This window comes from Rosa rugosa, chromosome 1 (assembly GCF_958449725.1).
Source record: "Rosa rugosa chromosome 1, drRosRugo1.1, whole genome shotgun sequence".
Classification (NCBI taxonomy): Eukaryota; Viridiplantae; Streptophyta; class Magnoliopsida; order Rosales; family Rosaceae; genus Rosa; species Rosa rugosa.
In genome coordinates, this window is record NC_084820.1 from 63,471,517 (window position 1) to 63,494,785 (window position 23,269).

At 37.7% G+C, this 23,269-nt stretch overlaps 3 long non-coding RNA genes and 1 pseudogene across 3 annotated transcripts; 1 reads left to right on the forward strand and 3 right to left on the reverse strand.

The window, feature by feature from the left end:
• Window positions 1-3,034: 3,034 nt before the first annotated feature.
• Window positions 3,035-4,640, reverse strand: LOC133744380 (uncharacterized). The gene is made up of 5 exons (XR_009863417.1): window positions 4,396-4,640; window positions 4,110-4,291; window positions 3,890-4,024; window positions 3,663-3,732; window positions 3,035-3,535 (listed from the first exon to the last, which is right to left on the reverse strand). It is a non-coding gene; the product is annotated as an uncharacterized LOC133744380 (long non-coding RNA).
• Window positions 4,641-4,802: 162 nt separating this feature from the next.
• LOC133744385 (uncharacterized) lies at window positions 4,803-8,625 on the reverse strand. The gene is made up of 4 exons (XR_009863418.1): window positions 8,504-8,625; window positions 8,293-8,357; window positions 5,474-5,581; window positions 4,803-5,378 (listed from the first exon to the last, which is right to left on the reverse strand). It is a non-coding gene; the product is annotated as an uncharacterized LOC133744385 (long non-coding RNA).
• A 1,954-nt stretch (window positions 8,626-10,579) lies between these two features.
• On the forward strand, window positions 10,580-18,372 carry LOC133744390 (uncharacterized; annotated as a pseudogene).
• A 2,165-nt stretch (window positions 18,373-20,537) lies between these two features.
• Window positions 20,538-22,289, reverse strand: LOC133744397 (uncharacterized). The gene is made up of 3 exons (XR_009863419.1): window positions 21,914-22,289; window positions 21,259-21,758; window positions 20,538-21,086 (listed from the first exon to the last, which is right to left on the reverse strand). It is a non-coding gene; the product is annotated as an uncharacterized LOC133744397 (long non-coding RNA).
• Between the last annotated feature and the right edge of the window lie 980 nt (window positions 22,290-23,269).

The window sequence follows — 23,269 nt, forward strand, 5'->3', positions numbered from 1 at the left end:
GCGCCAAGCTTGCTTGGCTAGCATTGTTGCATTGAATTCAAATAAGCTTCTAACCCTAAACCACCTTCTTCTTTAGGGTTACATAAAGCCTTCCAAGTCTTCCAATGAATTTTTCTTTTATCAAGAGTGCTCCCCCACCAAAATCTTGCACACATCTGGTCCAAATCTTCACAAAAATTCTTCTCATGGCATAAGTGGGTAAAGCCTGAGCCACCACTCTGATTAATATGTCACGGCCTGCACCACTCAACAATTCCCCTTGCCTGTTTGCAACCTTCTTCGCTAAATTCTCCTTGATGTACTGGAGTAGGTAGCCCTAAGTACTTTTCATGTGAATCAACAATCTTCACACCCAACAAACTTAAAACCTCCTCTTGCATATAATCTGAAACATTTTTGCTAAAAGCCACCGAGCTATGTCAGTGAACAAAATGAGTCAATTCATTTGCTACAAGGATATTGTCAGTGATCAATCTGCCTGGCACAAAGGCACTTTGGAAAGGTGAAATCACATCCGGCAAAATCCCTTTCAACCTATTAGCAATAACTTTCGAACATTTCTTATAAATAACATTGCATAATGCTATAGGCCTCTAATCAGACATGTGAATTTAAATAGTTTGATATATCCATCTATGTCGTTGGTCAACAAACTGCACAACATATATTTCTTGTTTCGTTATTTTGATAAATTAAGAACAATAAGTATGGGGTATCATTACACTGTTGAATTCTCATACATATATAGGTTCTGTTTTGAAATGCATATAGCTGGTTGGTTAAAATTATTCGATGAGAAACTTTAAATTTAATAAAAAATATAAATTAACTAGGTTCATTGTATTTATTATTAAATTTTGCAAACACGTCACGCGTAAATCTATCAATTGATTAAGATGATAAGAAACTTTATCTCGTGACGTTATGTATTATTTTTCTTTTTTTTTGACATGGTGTCAATAAAAAGGTTGACACTTTTGTCTTTCACTGTTCATATCCAACCAATCTTTACAGATTCTCATGAAGGGACTTTTTGGTTGTTTGCTAGAAGATATTGCAATCCTAAATATATGATTGAAAATTACACTCATGTATATATAGCACATGGAATTCCAGCTAATTTCTCGAAAACGTTAGTCTAGGTAGTTTTTTGATCAGGTCATCAGATAATGACAAGTTGAAAAAGGCAGCTAGTGTGAAGAGGATGAGTTAGATAGATAGCTCAATGAGGAAGGTGAAATTCATCCATGTCTACAGAAGAATAAGCTCTCGAGGTTTTGACATTAGCATTAACTTACATAAAGGGCAACCTTCCAAAATATACAAAAGCAGTGCTAGATGAACATGCTAGCTAGATACATCATGTAGAAAGCTAAAGAACTTGAAATAACGGTATACCATGTCTTGCATATGAATTACATTTTGAGTTTGGATTTGCACTTGGAATCAATTTGCTCGCTCTTTAAGGAAAATGAGATGTCGCATGTGCTAAAAGCAGTAGCGCTAAGCTTCATTAACTTGAGCACAATCACTTTCCCACACTACACCAATTTTGTTATCAGACAACACTTTTTGCACAACGAAAAAAAAAAATGTGTTGTGTGATGAAGAAAAGTGAATCACACAACATGTTTAGTAAACTTACGTTGTATAAGGTGGTTAAAATTCTGAAGTTTTTGTTTAGAAGGTCATTGCACAACGGTTACAAGAATAATCTGTTGTCTGAATCATAAAAAAAAATAGCGGCAGATTTCCCTCCCAGATCGACTCAAATTTGGCTCCAAATTGGTATTATATAGCACAACAGTATAGTTATATCTGTTGTATGAGAGTACCATGCAAAGCATGATACAACGGTTTTTGACTTTTTGTTGTGTGATGAAGTGGGAAATATTGAATGTGCCTTTATTTGGCCCAAAATGGCACTCGAGCCCCCCAAAAACCTCCGAGTTTTGATTGAAATATAGCACCAAATTGATAATCAGACAACCAAATGAGTTGTTTCCGTTGTGTGAATGAGCATTGTCTAGCATGTTACTTTGGTTGCATATTATAGCGGGAACTTTTCCCTCTTTGGAACCTTAGCTGAGGTTTAATTTGTTCACAATCAGACAACAAAACTTCGTCTTTATGTTGTCTGATTCATAAAGCAAAAATTAAAAGCCCGCCTTTGACAACCTAATTAGCTACCTAGGTTTATTGGATTTGCCACTATGTCAAAAAGGTCTTCAGACAACAGAACTGTTCTGTCGTCTGAACGAACCAAAATGTGTCGTCTAGTACGATGTCGTGTCTTGGGCGTATCGAACGACAGAACTCTTCTGTCGTCTGAATTTTCAGACGACATAAAAAATGTGTCGTCTGATGAGTTTTGCATTTTGGGAACATTGTGATCTGTTTCTTTAAAAGCATTCAAACAACGGTTTTGTATTGTCTGATAAACAAAACAATGACATATTTTTTGAAATACTATTCTGTGAAGCATATTGCAAGACTTATTTGTGTGGTCTGAATGCCCTTAAATAAGAAATATGAAGACTCATATGTAGTGTCTTCTCTCATACAACAACACTTAAAGGTTGTGCTAATTTACTTTACACGACAATTATATGTGGTCGTAAAGTGTATCAGAGGACAATTAAGTGTCGTTCTATGGTTGATTTGTATGACATTTAAGTGTTGTGTGAAAGATTTTTCAATTATACATATGTGATGTTGGGAAATGGTTTAGACAATAGATTTCTGTTATGTCAATCTCATTACGACGACAATTTACTGTCGTTTGAGATTATTTAGACGACAAATTTTTGTGGTCTGAATATAACAAGGACCACTAATAGTACGTGTTTTATATTGTCTGTAATCACGTCCAATCACACTTATTTGTTGTTGTTATACACTGTGCAGCTGCAACCACACATTTTGGTGTGCTTTTGTTGTAGCTTGCAGTTTGTGATGACACATTTTAGTAGTCCCCTGTACAATTGGTATGCATGCATTCTGGAAATTAAAATTGCCCATTAATGAAAGTATGAAACCATAAAATCCACATTCAAAATCATTCATTGCAATTTCCATTAATCCACTAGTATCTCATGTACACAAACTTAATCATGAACTTCAGTTCAAAATAACTCATATATACTAATCTGGATCTGAAGACAAGTCTAAATGCTTAATGAATGAAAAATTTCTACTAGACACAAGTTAATAAAGGAACTAGCTAGCTATACTGCTGTACTAGTTTCACAATCTGATCATGAACGGAATCACCCAAATCATAGAAGTGGTCATAGAAAACGGAATGGCCAGTGAGCTTGCAGAGACACAAACCTGCTGACCCATTGCAGAGACACAAATCTTTCTTGACCCCCATATAGACTTATGCTGCATATTACAAGAGCAACTAGTCTTCATTCTCAATGAGGAACAAGATATTGCAGAAAAAAGAACAAAAACCTTTGCTGCAAATCTGGTAGGTGGTCTACTCGTCTGCATTTAACTCATGTGCAGCTTAGTGAGGCATTTAACTCATCTGCAGAAAAGATACAAGCTACAAATAAAAGATCTACCTTAATTTATAGAAAAACATGACCAGCAGACCTCATAAAACTGTCATAGCCAAAATCTGTGAGCGGAAGGCATCAATCAAAGAGACATACCCTTGTCTTTGGAGATAAACGTTCCATAAGAGCTGATGCAGCATTTCCCGCATTATTCTCCTCTACAAAACTAATGGTTGAATTGATTATTAATAGGACAATAATCCCAACAAAGTCTTGCCAGTCAGGACCTTCACCTTGGAATATCATTTCATTCCAGAATAAGTTACACTTCATATTTAATTTGACCTGAATTGGAAGTGCATAGCTAGTTTAAGACTACTTACTCCCCCATTAGCAAGGACAAGTGCCATAACTACTGCAGCTTCCATAACCCATGAAGAGCCCGGATATTGTATATTCGTGGAGTTAATTTGAGTGAGCAATGAAGAGCCAAATAACCTTGTATTTCCAGCGCAACACTACGACAAACCAATCATCTTGTCAGTATTTAAAAAAAAAAAAAAAACAATGGAAGTAAAAAAACGTCGAGTTCTGCGACCAAACCTGAAGAAAGACAAACTTCCATCTTGAGTACATGTCAGCAACACAGGGCCCCGAGCCAACAGAGAAAAACTTCGGGACTCCACAGTTGTGACTGGAGATTTCTGCCTGCTGCTACTTCGATGCCGATGAGAGCGGGATAATACTCCTGTGTGAGAATTCATACTGACAGAATATATAAACCCCTGCAACAAATTATCCAATAGACTACATCAGTAAAAGTTATGCAAGTTCATAAAAAAATATATATAAAAAAAAAAACTGCCAATGAATATAGGCCATAACACACCGTCCCATCTCCACAGAAAATGATCGGTCCAGTGTGAGCATGGTCCATAGCGGTAACTTGACTGTCAAATGATGTTTTATGAATGGTCCTCCCAGTACTGAAATTGAAAACATGGTATATCAATGCAGAAATACCACCTATCAAATCTAATCTATTAAATTACATATATCCAGGAAAGACCAACACTACTATAGGGAAATGAAAAATGGAGTTTTCATATGCTTCGGATAAAGAAAAATGAAAAATGAAAAATAGAAAATCAAGACAGCCATATCATTTTTTTGTTAGGGCTTTTGAATGCAATGCCAACTATGATTGTATTTCATTGCATACCAATACATGAGATTGTATTCAGTCAATCAACATCAATAAACTCTGTAGTTTAAAGCATTACAAATCTAGTTCCATATTAGTTTGAGATCCCGGATAATAAGTTAATAACAATACATATAATACCACCACAACATCATAATGTTAAGAATTTTGATCAGTTAAGGTCAGATGACTAACAGAATATATATCTATTTTGTACTTGAAAAAACATCTATGCAGTTCACCAGCTATTTAGCAACTTCAATTTGTTCACTAGTTCCATCTATCTATACTATTCTTTTGGTTGATGTGTCACTAGGGGGAAGAGGCAAAGGAATCACCTGCAAGAAACAAGGTATTCAATCACAAAACCATTTGAGCTATTTACGTTTACAACTCCAGTGACTTAAAAGATGGTTTGAAATTCAACTGTCTCACTAGAGCTGCTTCCAATACATAAACTGAACCCTTATAGCACAGAGAATAACTTTCTAAAAAGAGATTGTAAAAGGAAGAAGAGGGAGGGCAAAAGAACTTGCCATCATATCATGTTTACTGCAAGGCATGTAGCTTTAATGGTAGGGTAGCCTCAATGTGGTTAAGTTGCTATTATGGCCAGGACCATAGCCGCCATAACCAAGATTAGATCTCTGCTGGAAATTGCCAAATGTCTGCCAAAAAAAAAAATTTAATTAGATAAGCACATCCCCCAGCTATGACTTGTCACTTGGTAATCATAAATAAAAATTCATATAAATTGGCAAACCTCACTATCTGTCCTCATTCTCTCAGAAAACCTATGTCCATTTCTTGCTCCACGGTTAAGAGAACTACATTAAATTGTGTCAAAGAAATCATCCTTGTTATATGCAGGCTGCATGAAACAATCAAGAAAAGATAAATAAATTGTTAACAAATTCATGTCTTCAAACAAATAAAGAGTTACCATGTGAGGTAAGCCATTATCTACCATCCTTAAATACACTCTTTAGCATTTGGATATTGATGGCCAGAAGCAAAAATAGAAGATGACTTTTGTTTCAAGCTCACAAGCAAAGTTGAACCAAATCTATGATGTAGTATTATAACATTAACATTAAAGCACATAGATTATTTTTAAGCAGCGAGATTTAATATTTGGGGTTTTGTCCATTTACACCATTTTTAGAGATTTTTTTCCCACTTACCCCATTAAGTTTTTTTAATTCTCTCTTACCCAAAACACTCTAAGGAGGTATTCCCTAATACCCCATTAAGATTTTTTTTTTGTTTTTTAATTTTTTTAATACCATTTTACCCTTACCCCTTTGTTACTTAGAGAGAGAAACCATGGGAGACTTCGCCGGAGCCCGGTCACCGACCGCCGGAGTCCGGTGACCGGCCGCCGGAACCCGGTGACCGGCCACCGGATTCCGGTCAACGGTCGCCGGATTCCGGTCAACGGTCGCCGGATTCCGGTCACCGGCTATCGGCCTCCGGAATTTGCTGAAAATCTCACCGGAAAGTTTTTTTGCCCCCAATAGACGTCTATTGCCCCCCAATAGACGTCTATTGCCCCCCAATAGACGACTATCAACCATGTATTGCCCCCCAATAGATGACTATCAGCCATGTATTGCCCCCCAATAGACGACTATCAGCCATGTATTGCCCCCCAATAGACGACTATCATCCATGTATTGCCCCCTAATAGACGTCTATTGCCCCCCAATAGGACTTTCAGTTGCCAAAATGAGAACTAATCTCCCTAAATTTAGACAAATAAAACTTTGATTACAGAAAAAAAACAAAGAGATTACATAAATTCAAAACGTCTATTGCCCCCCAATAGCCGTCTATTGCCCTCCAATAGAGGGGTAATAGACGTCTATTAGAGGGCAATAGACATTCAAGGACCCTTTTTTTTTTCTTTCCTTCTGTCCAGTTACTTAAAAAAAAAAAACAGACAAAAGAAGAATAAATAATAGCACCCTTTATTAGAGTTTCAAGCCCATATTTTTGTTTTGCAGTTCCGCCAGACTTTCAACTTTCTTCTCTTTTTGGTTCTACACTTCATTTGCATCATGACCACCTGGCTCGAAGAAACATACCTTGAGTCTCTTTTCATATCCTTCGAATCCAATTGCAGACACGTCGCAACACCTCATTTTCATATCACTACGACGCACTCTTCCTCCAATTCAATTCCTCCAGCGACACGAGCACGAGCAACAACAAAGGCCCAAAAAGCCCATTTGAAGATCAAAGTGATAGCAAAAGGCCAATGCTCACCGGCAGCACAAGCGACTGAATCTCCTTCAAGGCCTCCAGCGGCTTCTCGGCGTAGCCTGCGGAGCTCGTCAACCAACGGTAACATGGTTGAAACGTCGCGACGGGGACCTCGCGCCGGAGTTCCTCGAATCGTAGCCTGCGGAGCTCGTCAACCATAAAGGCCAGGCCGTCGTCTCCGTGCAATTCGGGTTCGTTTTGCTGCGAAACGACAAAGCAGCGTTTGAGGTCGTCGATTGGATCTGCACCTTCACCGATGTATCACCTCCGTCGACGTGATCGTCGGCCTCGTCTCACCGCCGGCCATCTAGACCAGAGACTGAGCTGAAGGCCGTGCGCTGGCCGCGAGAGAGAGAGAGAGAGAGAGGGGAGAGAGAGAGAGAGAGGAGGCAGAAGAAATCGCCGGTGAGGGAGGGAGAGAGATAGGAGAGAGGGCATTTGTAATTTATTAATTAAATCAAGGTTAAAACTGTCATTTTATCTTAAATTGTGTTAGTGGGAATAAAATTTTGTTGCTGGGGTAAATGGAATAGTTTTAGTCTATTTTTGTGCTTTGGGTCAAGAACCCTTAATATTTTTCTCCTTAATTGATTTTCAGCCACAGAAATGGAAGAACAAGATCAAGGGACTAATGTGTTGAAGTAAATAGGGGGTACATATTAACAAGAACTGCAGTTTCAGGCTCAGTTTCAACACTAAACTTACTGCGAGCTTCCTGCATTTAAAATTTATACATGACAACTGACAAAAGCTGAAAACGTCAAAGTACAATAGCCAAATTGAAAGTAAGATGGTAAAATTCATTAGAAAACAGTAACTAAATTGGAGTCAACAAGCTTGTGTGGTTTGAATTAGAAGAGGGACATGGACCTTTGAAAAATGATATTCTTAAATGATGATAGAAAGTTTTGAAATGTGTCGAAGTGTTATAATACCAGGAGATAATAAAATTCCAGAAGGTTGTGCAAATGATATGTGTTTATCGATTATCTCCTTGCAAGAGCTCTCTTCACCAATAGCACTGAACAAGAGTTGTAACATAATCATGCAATAGACAGTTAGAAAAGAACAAGGATTAAAAATATAAAGTGAGGTGTAAATATCTCAATTGAATTGAATATGTTTGCTATAGCAACTAGGATAACTCTGAGAGAGCTATAGCAAACATATTCAATTCAATTGAGATACGTACACCTCACTTTATATTTGTAATCCTAGTTCCTTTAAAACTTCCTTCATTTTCCCTAAACCCTTGATAGCAATAACAACTATTTGGACTAAAAAGGAATCGAGGTTCAGGTTATTAAAAAATGGTACCTGTACTCTGAACTAACTTCATGAAGTGATTTACAGTCCTCCCATTTAGAAGATGGAGTTATCTCCTGTAAAAAATAATGAATCAGATTGATGAATAAAGTGTGTCCTTCTCTTCACCTCCTAAAACAGGATATGTAGGAAAAATGGCAATAGTGCAGGAAAAAAAGAGTATAAAAAATATAACACAAAAAATCTTAGGTTGGCACACAACCTGCTGCACCTTGACCTTGATAGAAGATAAGAGATGAAAGAAATCATCTGCAAGACGTTTACACCTTTTAGCTTCTTTCTCCTCCTTTTCCTTCACGTGTTCCATTAGCTCCTCAAAAACTAAACTTCAATGTTCAGAAGCAAATATTGAAATTAAAAATTCAGTTTGCAAATGAAATTTCTAGAGCTGCCACAGCTTGTAGTGCATGTTTCATGAATCAAAAAAGACTAACTTTAATACAGTATGCTAAAGATCAGTGCGTGAGTCAAAAACATATGTCATTGTGAAAAACACATACCAGTAAAATAAGGGATGGGGAGACATTGGTTGTGGGATCTAATTACAGCAGCTCGCAGCCGCACACAGGAGTCATGGACCTCTTCTACATTTTGGTTGCAGAGCACATGCTAAAGTCATCCTTGCTTAGCTTGGACTCTTCACTTTTAGTAAGACACTGTTAAACATTAAGGTTTTTATTCAAACCTTCATACAAAAATATATGAAATTCAGCAACAAAAAACCCAATCAAAAGCACAAATTGACACAGCTAATAGAAGCCCAAAATATAGAACTGAAAAAAAAAAAACAAAACAATCAAACACGTCTCTTTCGAAACAAGCCCAGGCGCAAATAACACAGATAATCAAAATCTTCTTGAAATAGAGGGAAAACATATATAATGAGCAATAGAACGAAAGTGATAAACTAAAACCATTATCTAATAACTATATATATATATATATATATATATATATATATAACGGAACTAACTGTGGGAAGAAAAGAATAAGAATTAAGTATATAAAAAGGTCTAACTCATAGATAGAAAATCAAATAGGCTTCAAAATCGGGTACGGGATATCACACCAAGTCGTCTTCATGTTCCCAGAGGTTCTTGAACAGGAAAAACCAAAATGATTATGTATGATAATGGAAAAGCAGAGAGACCGACAAAAAAAGAAATCAAACAAATTCAAACCCATCATAGAATACCTAGGATGATCAGTTTACTCAATTTCTGTTGGAATCGAGCATCAATTTCTTCCCGTCTCCTTCTTCTTCTTCTTCCTCTTCCTCCTCTTCTTCTGTTCTTTTCGTCTGTTTCAACAAAATTCCAAAGCAAACTGGCACCAAGACAAGAGTCAATGAACCTTCACCGTTCCGCCGCCGTCTACTGTCAAGGAGGGTGACACAGAGAGAGAGAGAGAGAATGAGTGAGAGAGAGAGAGAGGTCTGGGTTTTCAGTAATCGGAACACCGAATCAAGGATAAAAGGAAAAATGATATTCAATCGCCCCATCCCCAAATAGAAACAGAAAAAACTGAATCGAAATCAAACACTAAAATCGATTGAACCCAGTTGAAACCCAAAACTAAAAAACGATTGAAACCCTAAATTGCTTACCGATATCTAAATCGAAAATAGATCTACTGGTCGCTGCAGAGCTCCATTAATCTGGACGTGAAAGACGAAGTAGAGACTAAGGTTGATGAATCAAGAAAGTGAGAAGATGAAGGAGAGAGTGAGGATCGAAATATGACAGAGCTAACTGAGAAGGAGAGAGCGAGGCTGGTGTTTGGGCTTTTGCGGGTTAACGTTCTAGGTCGAGCTGAGAAGGACAGATCGAATTGAAAGTGATTTAATTGCGAGGGATATATGTCTGTCAAATAGCACAAGTCAAATAGCACAAGTCAAAATAACTTCGGAAATTTTAAAACAACCCCAACATTTAGACAACATTTAAATGTTGTCTGAATGTCACAATATTTTCTAGTCAATTAGGGTGTGGCTATTTGAGAGGGAAAATGCTCAATCAACAATTTGGATATCCCTCCAAATTTGAGATAGGAAATCACCACCTTCTACAACTACACAAATGTGTTGTCTGAATGCTCACCATTTTTCCAAATTAAACTAGTATGGTTTTAGTGTATATTCAGACGACAGAAAAGAAAATTATGTCGTCTGAAAAACTCAGACGACATAAAACAAAACTTATGTCGTCTGATGCGTGTCGTCTGAAGGCCTTTTTGGCATAGTGTGCTGTCTCCCGTCAACACTTTGTCAAAACAGCCGTTTCCTCTCGTCGAGCAGCTCTCTTCTCAACTTCATCAAAAACCATGGGTCTCTCATGAAAACACCATCTGTCATCAAAATACATCTCGATTAGGTCTATCTCTCAGAAGCCATGCCAACCCATTCCCTCTCTCATCTCCCCTCACCTGCAAACCAAAAAGGAAGAAGCTCGGAGTTTTGATTCTAAGCAAAATCACCACAAAGGTAATTCCCACCTCAACCAAAACTGTGCGGTTTAAGTTTAATTAACATGCAGAAGCCCTGACCTTGTTGTTCTTGCGCAGCCGACTTGAAACCACTGAGCAGATCTCTCTCTCTTTCTCTTTTCTCTCCGTCACTCACTATTAATGGTGCTCCGGCCACGAACCTGTCTGTAGTGAGCAATTTGACGGCGAGTCTCTCATCAAAACACCATCTGTCATCAAAATACATCTCGATTAGGGCTCGACTGTACTCATCCATCATTGCACTCATCGATTAAGATTATACCCATCTGTACAATCGCTTAAGATTTCGATCTATTCGTGGGTTCTTCGTACTGGGGAAAAGATAGAAGAAAAATGGGTTTCAATCTAGACATCGATCGAAATACCGTAGTTGAAACTAGGGTTCCATTTGTGGGTTCTTCGATTTGGGGATTTGGGGGTTTCTCGGCGATTCTTGGTGAGTTTAATTTTGATTTGTTTTGGTGAAAAACTGCGTTTTATTTGGTTTTTAATCTCGATTATAACCTCATTTTGTTGGTTATTCATCAGCTTAGTAGCTTCAAAATCTCATCTCGCTTTGCTTATTTGCTTTCATTGATAGAAAGAATCTTACTTTGTTCTATGCGCAGCTGGTTTGCCTTATTTGCAGAGAATCTGCAGCAAACCATCTTCTCCAACCATTCCAAGGCCTCTGCATCACTACTTTCAACAATTGGTAATTGCAATTCAAATCCTCTTAGTATTGTCGTTGCTATTCTCCCCCGCAATTCCCGCCAAGTCCCGTCGCTCAATCTGTGTATGTATTCCAAATGCCTCCATCTCTTTTTCGGAAAGAAATTGCAGGTTATTTAGGCTTTCTCAGTTAAATTTTGTATGATTTTGTGTCTACTTTCTTTAGAAATTGTTCACTTCAGTGGTAATATGTTGGTGATCTAGTGCTGGCTACTGTTGATTAGGTTGAGTAATGAGATGCAGGTTCAATCGGAAATAGCTACTGTTTATGTTTTTGAAGTTCAGTAGCTTTGTTGAATTATTGCTAGGTTTGTGCCTGTACATTATTGTAGAAACGATTGCATGATATTGAATATCCTGAAAGCAAAATCTAACTTCAATATTCTGGGGGTTCCTCTTTAAAGAACAACGAATGCGCCCCTCCAACTGATATGGCAACATGTGTTTTTTTAATTCTATCTCTTTGTAAAAAAAGTGAATTTATTAAACTGGATAATTAAGTACAAAAGTTGTATAGGATTTCTCGCAAAAAGATTCTGGAGGACGACTGTTTTCTGAATGATTGATGCTTGATTACCATGAGTGCTCTGTCTTTCATCTCTCTAATTTCCTCTAAATCTCTCTCTCTCCCTCTACCTTATCTCCTTATCTTTGTTCATTCTCTTCCTGTGCATTGCAATTATTAAACCATCTGATGGTTTTTGGTACTTAGCTGTTGCTTAGGCGATATTATTACGCCCCTGAGTTGTTAATCTTGGGTGTTTACTATTAAAAAAGGCTGGTTTGGAAATTGACTACATGATCTATTAGTTACTTTCAATTCATCTTTATGTCGGCTGTATAAATATGAGTACTTGAGAAATTTTATTTATATGGAATTGAAGTTCACAGGCCAGGAATGAGAATATATAAAGAGAGCTTTGTTGGTCGTGATATCTGAGAACCTTATCAAAATGTTAGTCATTTCCTTAAATTTTGATTCTGCTAGTCCATGCAACTTCTAAATTGATATGTGACCCCTAAGTTCTTGTAATACCCCGAAAAATCTAAATTAAATTCCGTGGATTTTTAGAAATGATTTCACGATAGTGGGAGCGAGTACGAGGCTTGGAGAAGTTGTGGAATTAGTTCGAACGATTAATTTTCGAAAACGAACGTTATTTAGGGGCTCGCGAAAGTTGACTTTTTATACGTTCAAAATTTGGGAAAACTTCCTTCATGAAAGTCGTAGAGCTCGTCGATACGATCGCGGGCATATGCGGAACGCAAAAATCGGAGTTCGTATGAATTAGTTATGATTTTTTTGAAGAAGTTTCCAATTTAGTATAAAGCTTCCATTTTCGGAAATTTCCGAAAATATTTTCAGAATTTCCAAAAATGGAAACCGGCTGCAGATTTCCTCCCGAAGCCGGAAATCGCCTCCAAACTTCCACCGGCCATATCTTCCTCCACCGGCCACCAATCTTCACCAAACTTCTTCCCTTGGCTTCGCCTGGTCCTTGCGCACCCGTATGTGGCAGCCTTGCACGGCGGCGCGGTCTGTAGCGGCGGCGGGGAGCTTGAGCCGATTTGAGTTCGATTGTAGTCAACGCCGGTTTTCTCCTAGCTCCGGCCACCAAAACTCACGATCCTTAGCTCCCTGAACTCGCCTCAACCTTCTGATCATCATTCTAGAAGGATCGCACCTGGAGTGATCGGATTCACGTTCGTCGGAGCTCGCCGGATTCTGGAAATTTTCCACCACCACCGAAGCTTTTGATAGGTATATCTCGAGCTGCAGTGCATCGTTTTGATTGATTCTTGAACCAGTGAGTTCTCCTTGATGTTCTTAACAACTCTCTAGAAGGGATCGAAGCCTGAAATTGAAGTTTTGACGTCGAAATCAAGCCTTGCCGGATTCTGCAAATTTTGCCGGATTCTGGAAATTTTCCGGCCACCTCGACTGTTTTAGGTAATTTCAACCACTTCCGGTCATTTTCAGCTTACATGATAGTTATGAAAGTTGTTAAGCATGATGAGAGGAAGAGGAGCAGCCCGGCCCTGACACCATTGGCGGTGGTCGGCGGCGGCTCTGCCACTAACTCCGGCGGCCCTTTTCCGGCCACCTCCGGGGGTCAAAAATATAGTTTCTGTGCATTTTTAGATTCTATATTTCAATACGATCATTTCGATATATTATACGCAATTTTTGGATATCGTATGATTAAGTTATGAATTTTTAAGTTTCGATCGATTTTGATCGTTAGATTTGTGATCTGTGAAGTTAGGACCGTCAGATGGACTTGTAGTTTTGATATGATGATCTTATGACTGTTCCAGTGGCTTTGTGTGGTCATGGGCGAAGATCCGACCGTTGGATCTTCGTATAAATGCAAAACAGTGATTAGGGAGGCGATTCGTGAGAATCCGTCCGTCGGATTTTCGTATAAATTTGTGAAGATGTTAGTAAGGACGATTCAGGAAGATCCGACCGTTGGATCTTCGTGATGATTTTTGGAGGGTGATCCTAAGGGCGATCCGTGAGGATCCGACCGTTGGATCATCATTTAATTTCGATCCGACCGTTGGATTGTTGTTTGAATATGTTTTTGAGTTATTGGCTAAGTTAAGGTCATGTGTGATTAGGTGATTGACGGTCTCCCTTGGGTGAGCGGTTTTGGTGTGTATTGTGTTGAATTGAAGACGCAGCGGGAATATCGAGGTGAGTAAATCGCACATGGTTCATTCACGAACCGAAATTCGGTGATTTTATTTAATTATGAAATTGTGGAAATTGTTTTATGAAAATAAATATTTGTTTTAAATTATATGGACTTGTTCGACTACGGTCCATAGGTAAGTAAAATGAATTTATTTATAAAATGAATTTTTGTTTTATTTCATGTGAACTATGGTGGTGTTAGTAATCATTCCTGAGGGAATGGTTTCATATATAAATATTTATGTGGAATAAATATTGGATGGTGTGATATTGGATGAAGTATTGATATGGTTAAATGAGTTATTATTCGAGCATTACTCTCTAGAAGATATAATTTATCTTATAGGTTGAGTTGAGTGTGATAAAGAGTAATTGAGTAAAGTGCAATAGTTGAGTCGTTGAGATGAGTTAAATGAGGAGTCGAGTGATTTGAGGCAAATATTTTCGTAAGGGTGAACCTTGGCCAAGGTGACACTCTACGATTCAGTTAGAGCTCTAGTCTGTCTGCCTTTATACTGCTTGGGGGATAACCTTGAGTTATCGTATGCCCTTGAGTACACTATACTGCTAGGGGGATAACCTTGAGTTATCGTATGCCCTTGAGTACACTATACTGCTAGGGGGATAACGTGAGTTATCGTATGCCTTGGAGTATAATATATTGCATGGGGGATTAAAATAAGAATCGTATGCCCATGAGTATACATTTGTGTATTAGAGAGAGAAAGTGTAGTTGTGTTGTGGTGGTCATTGTGAGATGTGAGTTGATTGATGCTTGAAGTGACGTTGTACACTTCAATTATTATGCAAAGAAAATACTTGAGTTGAATTTATGCTTGAGTTGATTTGGTTACTTTAAATCGTGCAATCCTTTCATTTACTCATACGAGCTTTGCAAAAAGCTTACCGGGTTTGTATTGTTGCAATCCCGGTACACTATTCAAACGGCGTAGCGGGTAATCCTACAGGTCAGGAAAATCAGGAAGGTGATCGAGCTGCGTAGAGTAGCTGCATTTGTGTGAATCTGACTTTCTTTTGTGAGGTGTGTTATGCTCATTGAGCTACATTTATAATTTGGTGAGAGTGTGCTGTAATAAACAAATTTGAGATTTGGTTTATGTAATATCGAGCGATGTGAGGTGTGGTTGTTTTGAGAAAAAAATTCAGGTTGTATTTATGTGAGTTGTATTAATTCATGTTTCGGATTTGAATTTGTTATTCAAAATCCGGGGCGTGACAGTTCTAGTGACTTGGTTCTATTGGCATTTGACTCATCTCAGTCTGCAAGTTGCATTTAAGGGTGCAGAAATTAGTCCTGAAATCTAACTCTTATGTTTTATAACCTGTTTCTGATTTGACCATGATATTAATAGCATATGAATCTACTAGACTTTATTATGAAAATTTGTGTCTATTAGCTGATGCTAGGACAAAGGCTCTCTTGGCTTATCAATTATCACCTTAGGAGCGTCGTTGACCATTATTTTATGCTAAACTTATCTTTGATCCCTGCTATGATTTATTTCCTTACTTGACCCAATATTGGTGGGACTCAGGCTCTTTTGGGTCCTGCTTTCTTTTGTGTCCATACACTTGCTGCTTGTTTGTGTTATTATTGAGTCATCCGTTGATGCATTTGATATGCCTACCTATAGACTCCCCTTTGATTCTTTCTTCTTGATTTTCTTATACCTTCCATTTTGTGTGTTTGATTATAAGTATTTTCCCAAGCCAATCCACTTTATTTGTCAGTTTGTGTGTCACCTATAGAGAAATCTTTATCCTCCAAAAGGTCATGTAAGATACTTTGGACAAATGGTGAATTAGTTGAATTTATAAAGATTCTTCACCTGTGTCTAAAGCAAGATATATACCTATTCCTCCAGCTCATGCTTTACAAAGAAGTTTTGAAGCCAAAAGTTAAACGAAAAGGATACCAGTGATTAGAATGTCCATGCACTTCTCTCATAGACTGTTGCAGTTGGTTGGAATTGGGTTTCTGCTATAATCACTCCCTCCAAACACAAAGTTATCTTAGTATAGTGTCTTCAGTTTTATCTTTGTATGTGTGGGGTGTGTAATCATATGCAATTGTGCATTGTGTGCACGCTGGAGCATAAGCATAATCCTCGTCTACAGATGTGTATGTAAAGAACAGTACAAGTTTAATTATAGGGCTTAATCAGTATTTCTTTTTTCTTTTTTTGAAATTGTATGTGTCTTAATGTTTTTGTTGTGTTTTATTTTGATATTTGTTTATTCATTTATATTTTCTGGTCTATTCTTTTGATATTATCAGGTAGAAGCAATAGTGCAAGAAGCTGCTCAAGGAACCATATCTAGCAGTGATGCTCTTAATCTACGATTAGAGAATCAGGTGTGAAAATTTTTGCTCACTAACTCTAATTTCCAGCAAGCTTTGTCTTTACATTGCATTAACTTTTGTATAAAAGCTTAAGTTGATAAAGTAGGTCTTGTTTTTTCAAAAAAGTGAGGACGAAATAGATAGGAAATTATTTGCCTTCCTGGCTGCCTGTTTTCCAGTTTTACAAACACAAAATAGGAGAAGTATATTTAAGATGACTGTAGTTAGTTGAGCAGGGACTTATCCAATAAGGAAGTTCTCAAAGTGGATTATTGGTGGTTTAGATATTTATAAAAAGCTCTTGATAGAAACTAAACGCTAGAACTCTAGGTATATATCCACCTTCTGCTCAACTGCGAACTTGTATGGGTGTCAGATGTGGTCTCCCTCATTCCGAAAGAAAAAAGGGTTGATTTGGCCTCCTTAGCTAATTACTCTGATCAAGTTAGCCTGAGTGATTAGATATAATATGGTGTCTGACATGTATATAACGTATGAGACCAAACAAAAGGCAGCACACAACCCAACAACTGTGTCTTTGATTGAGGACTAGTAGACTCGTAACCCAAATATAATGTAAAAAGGGTCTTGTTTATCCGAACTAAGATTAATATAATGTGCCACTCTCTAAGATTAATGAGGCTGCAGAACTAAAGAAAGGCCAAAAATAAACCTGAATTTGAGACTAAGGAATCAGAGTAAAATCAAAGGGATGCACTATTTAATACGCAAAGGTTATTAATCTTGTACATGCATGCTTGATAACTCTGGTGGTCTTTCTTTAGGTTAACAGTGGTACATCATCACAATCACAAGGAGGTTCACTTCCTATCCCTACTGCATTGAAGAACTTTTCAATGTCCCAGAAGGAAAAAACTCTTGATGAATTTGTACGGGATAAATGGCTTTCCTTCACTGCACATTTTCTATGTTGGACTTGGTGTCAGATCCTTCCTTGATCTGCGAAGTTGGTTTCGCAATAATGATGTTCCTTCATGTGAAGTGTGCAACGAAGCTGGCGTGAAGGTTGTCTCTTGCTTTGTCTCACAATTGTTCAATTCATAATTTGTGATTTTCGACTGCTCTAAATTAAATAATTCAAGTTACAGCCTTGCTCTTATGCTTCTTTCTTCTTTCCTAACCATTTTAATTCCAGGATAATTATTACTAGCGCAACTTGCCAATAGTTTGCTGATGCTGTCGTATATGACAATTTGCTGGTGTATTATGTCTGACAGGCAGTGTTATGCCAGAAAGAGGGTTGTTTGGTTCGAATTCATCAGTACTGCCTAGGAAAACTGTTTGCTAAGAAAAAGGTATATTATATTGATAGGGCAGTAGATTTTGCACTCCACATTTAAATAGATCTTAACATTGCCGAACTCTTCACTGATATTGATTAGCTTATTGACTCCCCTATTGATTTACTTATATGGTAGTAAAGAACAAAAGAACAAAAGAGCCTAGTGCTTAATCAATCTGCTTGATGAATTTCAGGGTGAAAGAGTTTGTCCAAGTTGTGGTACTCAATGGCAATATACAGGACCAAAAGCAGAACCTGTAGAAGATGATGAGCCAGATTGCGCTACTCAGAGCCAACCACCTGTGGAACCCAAGAGAAAGAAGCTGAGAACAAGCCGAATTGGTGATGTCCCAAGTAGATGGGCATGCACTAGAATGCTTTTCTTGTGTAAAATGTTGGTTTCAATGATTGGGAAATGCACCCATTTTGCTTTTGAAGTTTAAAGTAATGGTTATATGAATCATTTGATGGTTTGCAATGTTTGTATTTGATAGAGTATTGTTCATTTCGTAAATAGACCAAATGAATGCACAATCTAATTCAGGAATGGAATGTTCAAATGATCACACAACAGACCAAAGCTAATGATCACTGCCTGTTGTCTGAATGACCAAAAATGGGAGAAAAACACATTGTAATCAATATATCACACATCGGTTTTTAACGAATCAGTGTCTTCTGATTAATACTCAGACAACAGAATTAATTGAACTCTGTTGTCTTAATAGCTAATCCCACAACAGAATTAATTGAACTCTGTTGTCCTACAAGTTAATCACACAACAGAAGCAATTGAACTCTGTTGTCCTAAATTTAATCACACAACAGATATAGTCTAAGAACTGAAGTTTGAAGAGCAATCAGACAACAGACAAAATAAAAAAATGTTGTCTGACATGATTAACATACAACGGTTGCAAACTGGCACTGTTGTCTGAAGACGCCCCTAAACTGCTGCGCAGCTGCGCGCTTGGCATCTGCCGAGCTATCAAACAACAGTTATAACACATACCTGTTGTCTGTGTGTTTATCACACAACTGTGTTCCACCGTTGTCTGATTTTTCATCAGACAACGGCTCACTCTACAACGGTTATACATCAAATCACACAACGGTTTTTTGCGGTTGTCTGATAACAAAATTGGTGTAGTGCCATGTAAATCAGCAGTCGAGATCAAATTGAAAATCCCAGTATTCACATCTTCCATGAAATGAGGGTTTGAAATCAACTTGTCGCCCATAAGATCCACATAGGTGGTAATGTTTATTTTCCCTCGTGCAGGGACAAAGGCATGCTCCATCGGAACCAAGCCTACAACTGTGTCGTGATAAGTAACATATGTCGTGGCGTTCTTGAAACTAAAATTTCCATAATTCCTATTATTTATCGTGACGAGCATGCTTAGCGTCACATTTAGTGTCACATTCAGAAAGAGTGTATATTGAATGTTTTCAAGGCCAACGGGTCGGGCATTGATCTCGGGTTGTTTAGGCTTGAAAACGGTGAGTGCCAATATCGTCATGACGATGAGGGCTATTACTAAGAAAATAGCAGTAACAAGGCAACAGATTTTGAGACCTCTGCTCGGACTTCTAGCACTAGTCATATCTGGGTTCCTGATAAAATTGAGGCCTACTAAGCTTGAGATAAGATGGCTAATGAAGAAGAAATGGTGATCATATAGCAGGTAAGAACATCATATATAGGAGGTTGGATATGTTTCCTTCTGGCTAAGATAGAAAAATTTGAATGCTAAATATGGTTTATGTGATTAACACTTGCTTGTTTTGCTTGAGATGGCGGAAGATAAACGTTCACCAAGGCAGTGACAAGATGAAGCCTATAAACTAAATTGTTCGTTCAGGGCACTTTAGAGTTCAGAGTTCCATCATTGACATCCATTTTACGTGATATAAAAGCCCAAATGGAACTCTCTGAGACTCTCAATTTATATATTGTTGGGCCAGTAGCAAAGGAAAATGAAAAATTGGGCCAGACTTATATATTTTAGGCCTTGGAATTAAATTTGAGCTCATTAGTCCAGACTTATATACTTTAGGCCCAATCCAAACTATCATTTACCCACTTTTAGCATTGCTAGTTAGCTTCAACGTACAGTACGACCAGATTTAATCGCGCACCACAAACAAATTAGTAGGAGAAGGATGAAGGGCTTCGTAGTGTGGATGTGATCTCGATCTGTTTAGAAATAGACCAAGGTGTGTGAACTGTGAAGTTGTTGAGAAAGGAGGAGGTAGCTAGTTTGATATATATACACTAAACCCACGACCTAGTCTTGCTTTATATAATGTCTGAAAGTGTGTGCGTCAGCTAGAAGAAGCCACTATAATAATATTACTCTGTATTTTCAATGCGACCAATCTTTCGATAGGACATCATTAGTTTGATCTCCATTCAAATTGAAACTTAAAGCCAAATTATTTTTATTCACACGTTAATATACTAATACACAAAATTTAAGAAGAAAAAACTCATTCAAGTGCAGAATTTTAGATAACTGAAATTTAGCAGCCACTTATTCTGAAACAAAGCTAAAGCTTCCTCCAAAAATTGATCAAAATCTTGGATCTCTCTTGAGGTTCAGTGCATCATTTCCATTTTAAATTTCTACCAATCTTAGTCCCTGCAAGGTAAAATGGTTGATCATTAAATTCCACAATGCATATTTGACAAATTTTTCTCAATCTAATATGGAATTATAGCAAGAGCTAGAGCATTGTCTTCTTTGATTGCTACTACAGAATTATAAAGTGAGGGTATGAGATGAAGCAGTACATTGCCATAAGTGGAATCCATGTACGACATGCATCAACTTTTTTCTTCTTCTTACCAAAAATGATATAGAGCAAGTGTTAATTAATACTTAAAATGAACTATTCCTGCATCTGAACTTCAACACATGGTGGATTACCTCCCCTATTTTTGTTGAGTAGCTGAGTAGTACATCCCAGACAGAAGCCAATCCATCAACATGGATTGGTCTAAAAGGGTTGATGGATTTATCTAGCTCAGAATCTATAAGCTAAAATAGCATGGACTTTCACTGCATATCTCTTTGGACTTTGGCCATTTGATTTCTGAGGGTTTTGTCTAGACTTGAAACCTATGCTTTCCCTGAGCTATTAGTCTCTGACACATGCAGTGTCTTGTAATCAAAGCTACATGCATCAGTGGTCACCTTAGTTTTTTTTTTTTTTTTAAATTATTTCATTTATAATGTTTTTTTTTTTTACTCTGGACGACAATGTAACTCTCCACCCCACCCCATCCCATCCCTGATGTCAGGAAGATTTGAACCCGTGACCTCCACAGTGTTAGTTAGGCTAGCTAACCAACAAGCCACGGCTCACCTTAGCTAATTTACCTGAATACTATTACCCTTGCATCAAGAGGAGTGCTTGACATTGTTGGGGTAATTACTGGATAATGGCACTTTGATGGCTCTTAATTTGTGGCATTCGGCATTACACAGATAGCATTAAGGATCCATGACAACTCTTAGAGTAAGTTATATGAATGAGAAGGTTGATTGTGGAACCAAAACACAAAATAAGCATTACAGCAACAAACAATAAATTATCAATTTTGGTTAACAAAACTGGATAACTAAGTTGAAGAGCAATATCTGAGTTGACCTTCAATCAATACTAAACATTATAATAATTAACTACAAACATATTGGTATAAAAAAAAATTAAAAAAATTGGCTCAAACCCAGCTCCAAACTTCTGAACTTGCAAACCAGCAAATAAACAATTACTTACGAATCTTAACAACGAAACCTCTTCTCTTTGTCTGCACTCCAAATCCCCACCCTTTTAATACATACAACCTCTAGACTCACCGCACACTACAAAATGAAGAAACCAAACTGAACAGTCTGAACCTATGGACAATTCAATAAAAAACATTTCAAGTTTAAAAACCAAAAGTACAACCCAAATTTTAACCCTTGTCGATCATTGTGATAAAAACCAAATCCAAATTCAGAAAACAAACCCAAACCTTCCTCCACAGGTCGACCACAATACCAAGAATCAAGTCAAATACAAAAGTTAGATCACGCTATAAAATCGAACCCCTCTAAACCATAAGCATTTCATACAAATCAAATATCACCCAAAAGTGCTCAACAATCATTGAAACCAAACTTAAACTCATAAACGAAGTACTGACTAACCTATGTAGCTTCTCTAGAGGTAACCCAAATGATATGTACACCACCGATTAAAAGCAACCCAGCTCTGTACCTCCAAAACCAGACAGATCAAGCAATTTGTTTTAATAATGTGTTCGTCATCCTTCAATTCCGAAAAGCTCCAGAATTATCTACTCTTTCTGCACAGATCAAGCAAACAACTGGAAACCAACACCTCTCTCTGCGAAGCAAATAGTAGACTTTTCGGTCATTTTATTTTCTTATGAAACTAATTGGGTCTCATTTGTCCGAATTAAGCGATCGTCACATATAATCTAACTGGCCCATCTTACAATCTAATATAATTAGTGTTTCAATTAAATGAATCATAATACACGATAAAACTTTACAAAGATTCTAGGCCTCTTTTTTTTTTTTTTTTGAAGAATATCATGTCGATATATATTAACTCAGGCCAGAAAGGACCATTACATATCCCCCCTCTACCATCATTGGGTAGATAAAGAGTTTGTGGTATACCACATTGATACATAGATTAGATCCGATCATTTGACGGTACCCATGCTCACTTATTTAAGAAAGCCTATGAACTATGTAACAATGACAAGTAAATAGGCTAGTTCAGAAAACATAAAAACTAAATAGTCTCCTTGCCCTTAACACTAGGGCTCGGAGGTTTCCCAGGACACAGAACACTGAGCCCATCTTCAGCAGTCACCTTCTTGGTCTTGGAGGGGATCTTGTTCTTTGATCCCAAAGGCCTTCCCCGCTTCTTTTTGGTTGGCGGTGTGTTCACTTGTGGAGTTGAACTATCCTTAGAAATTAGGATGCCTCCTGGAGCTTCGACCAAGCCAAGTGATTTAGCAGTGAATTTAGTATGAAACTCAGGGATTTTCAGCTTCTTGGGGAGTATAGATTTGCTCTCTGATGCCTCACCAAGTAGAAACTTAATCTTCTTAGGGGAAGAGAAAGGGGAAGCTGGCCTGCTGCGTTTCAATTCTGATTGCATCCCTTCAAATGGAACTAGCACTAGGGCTTCTTTGCTAGTACCTTCAGTACAAGCCTCAGCAGTTCGAATCTTCAAACCTGTTTGCCGAATAACAACTGGCTTGCGAGGCTTAAGGCCATCAAAAGATCCAAACAGATTACGCGCAACAGGCGGTAGTATTGGGGTTTGTATACCCTGAAATTTAAAAGCACCA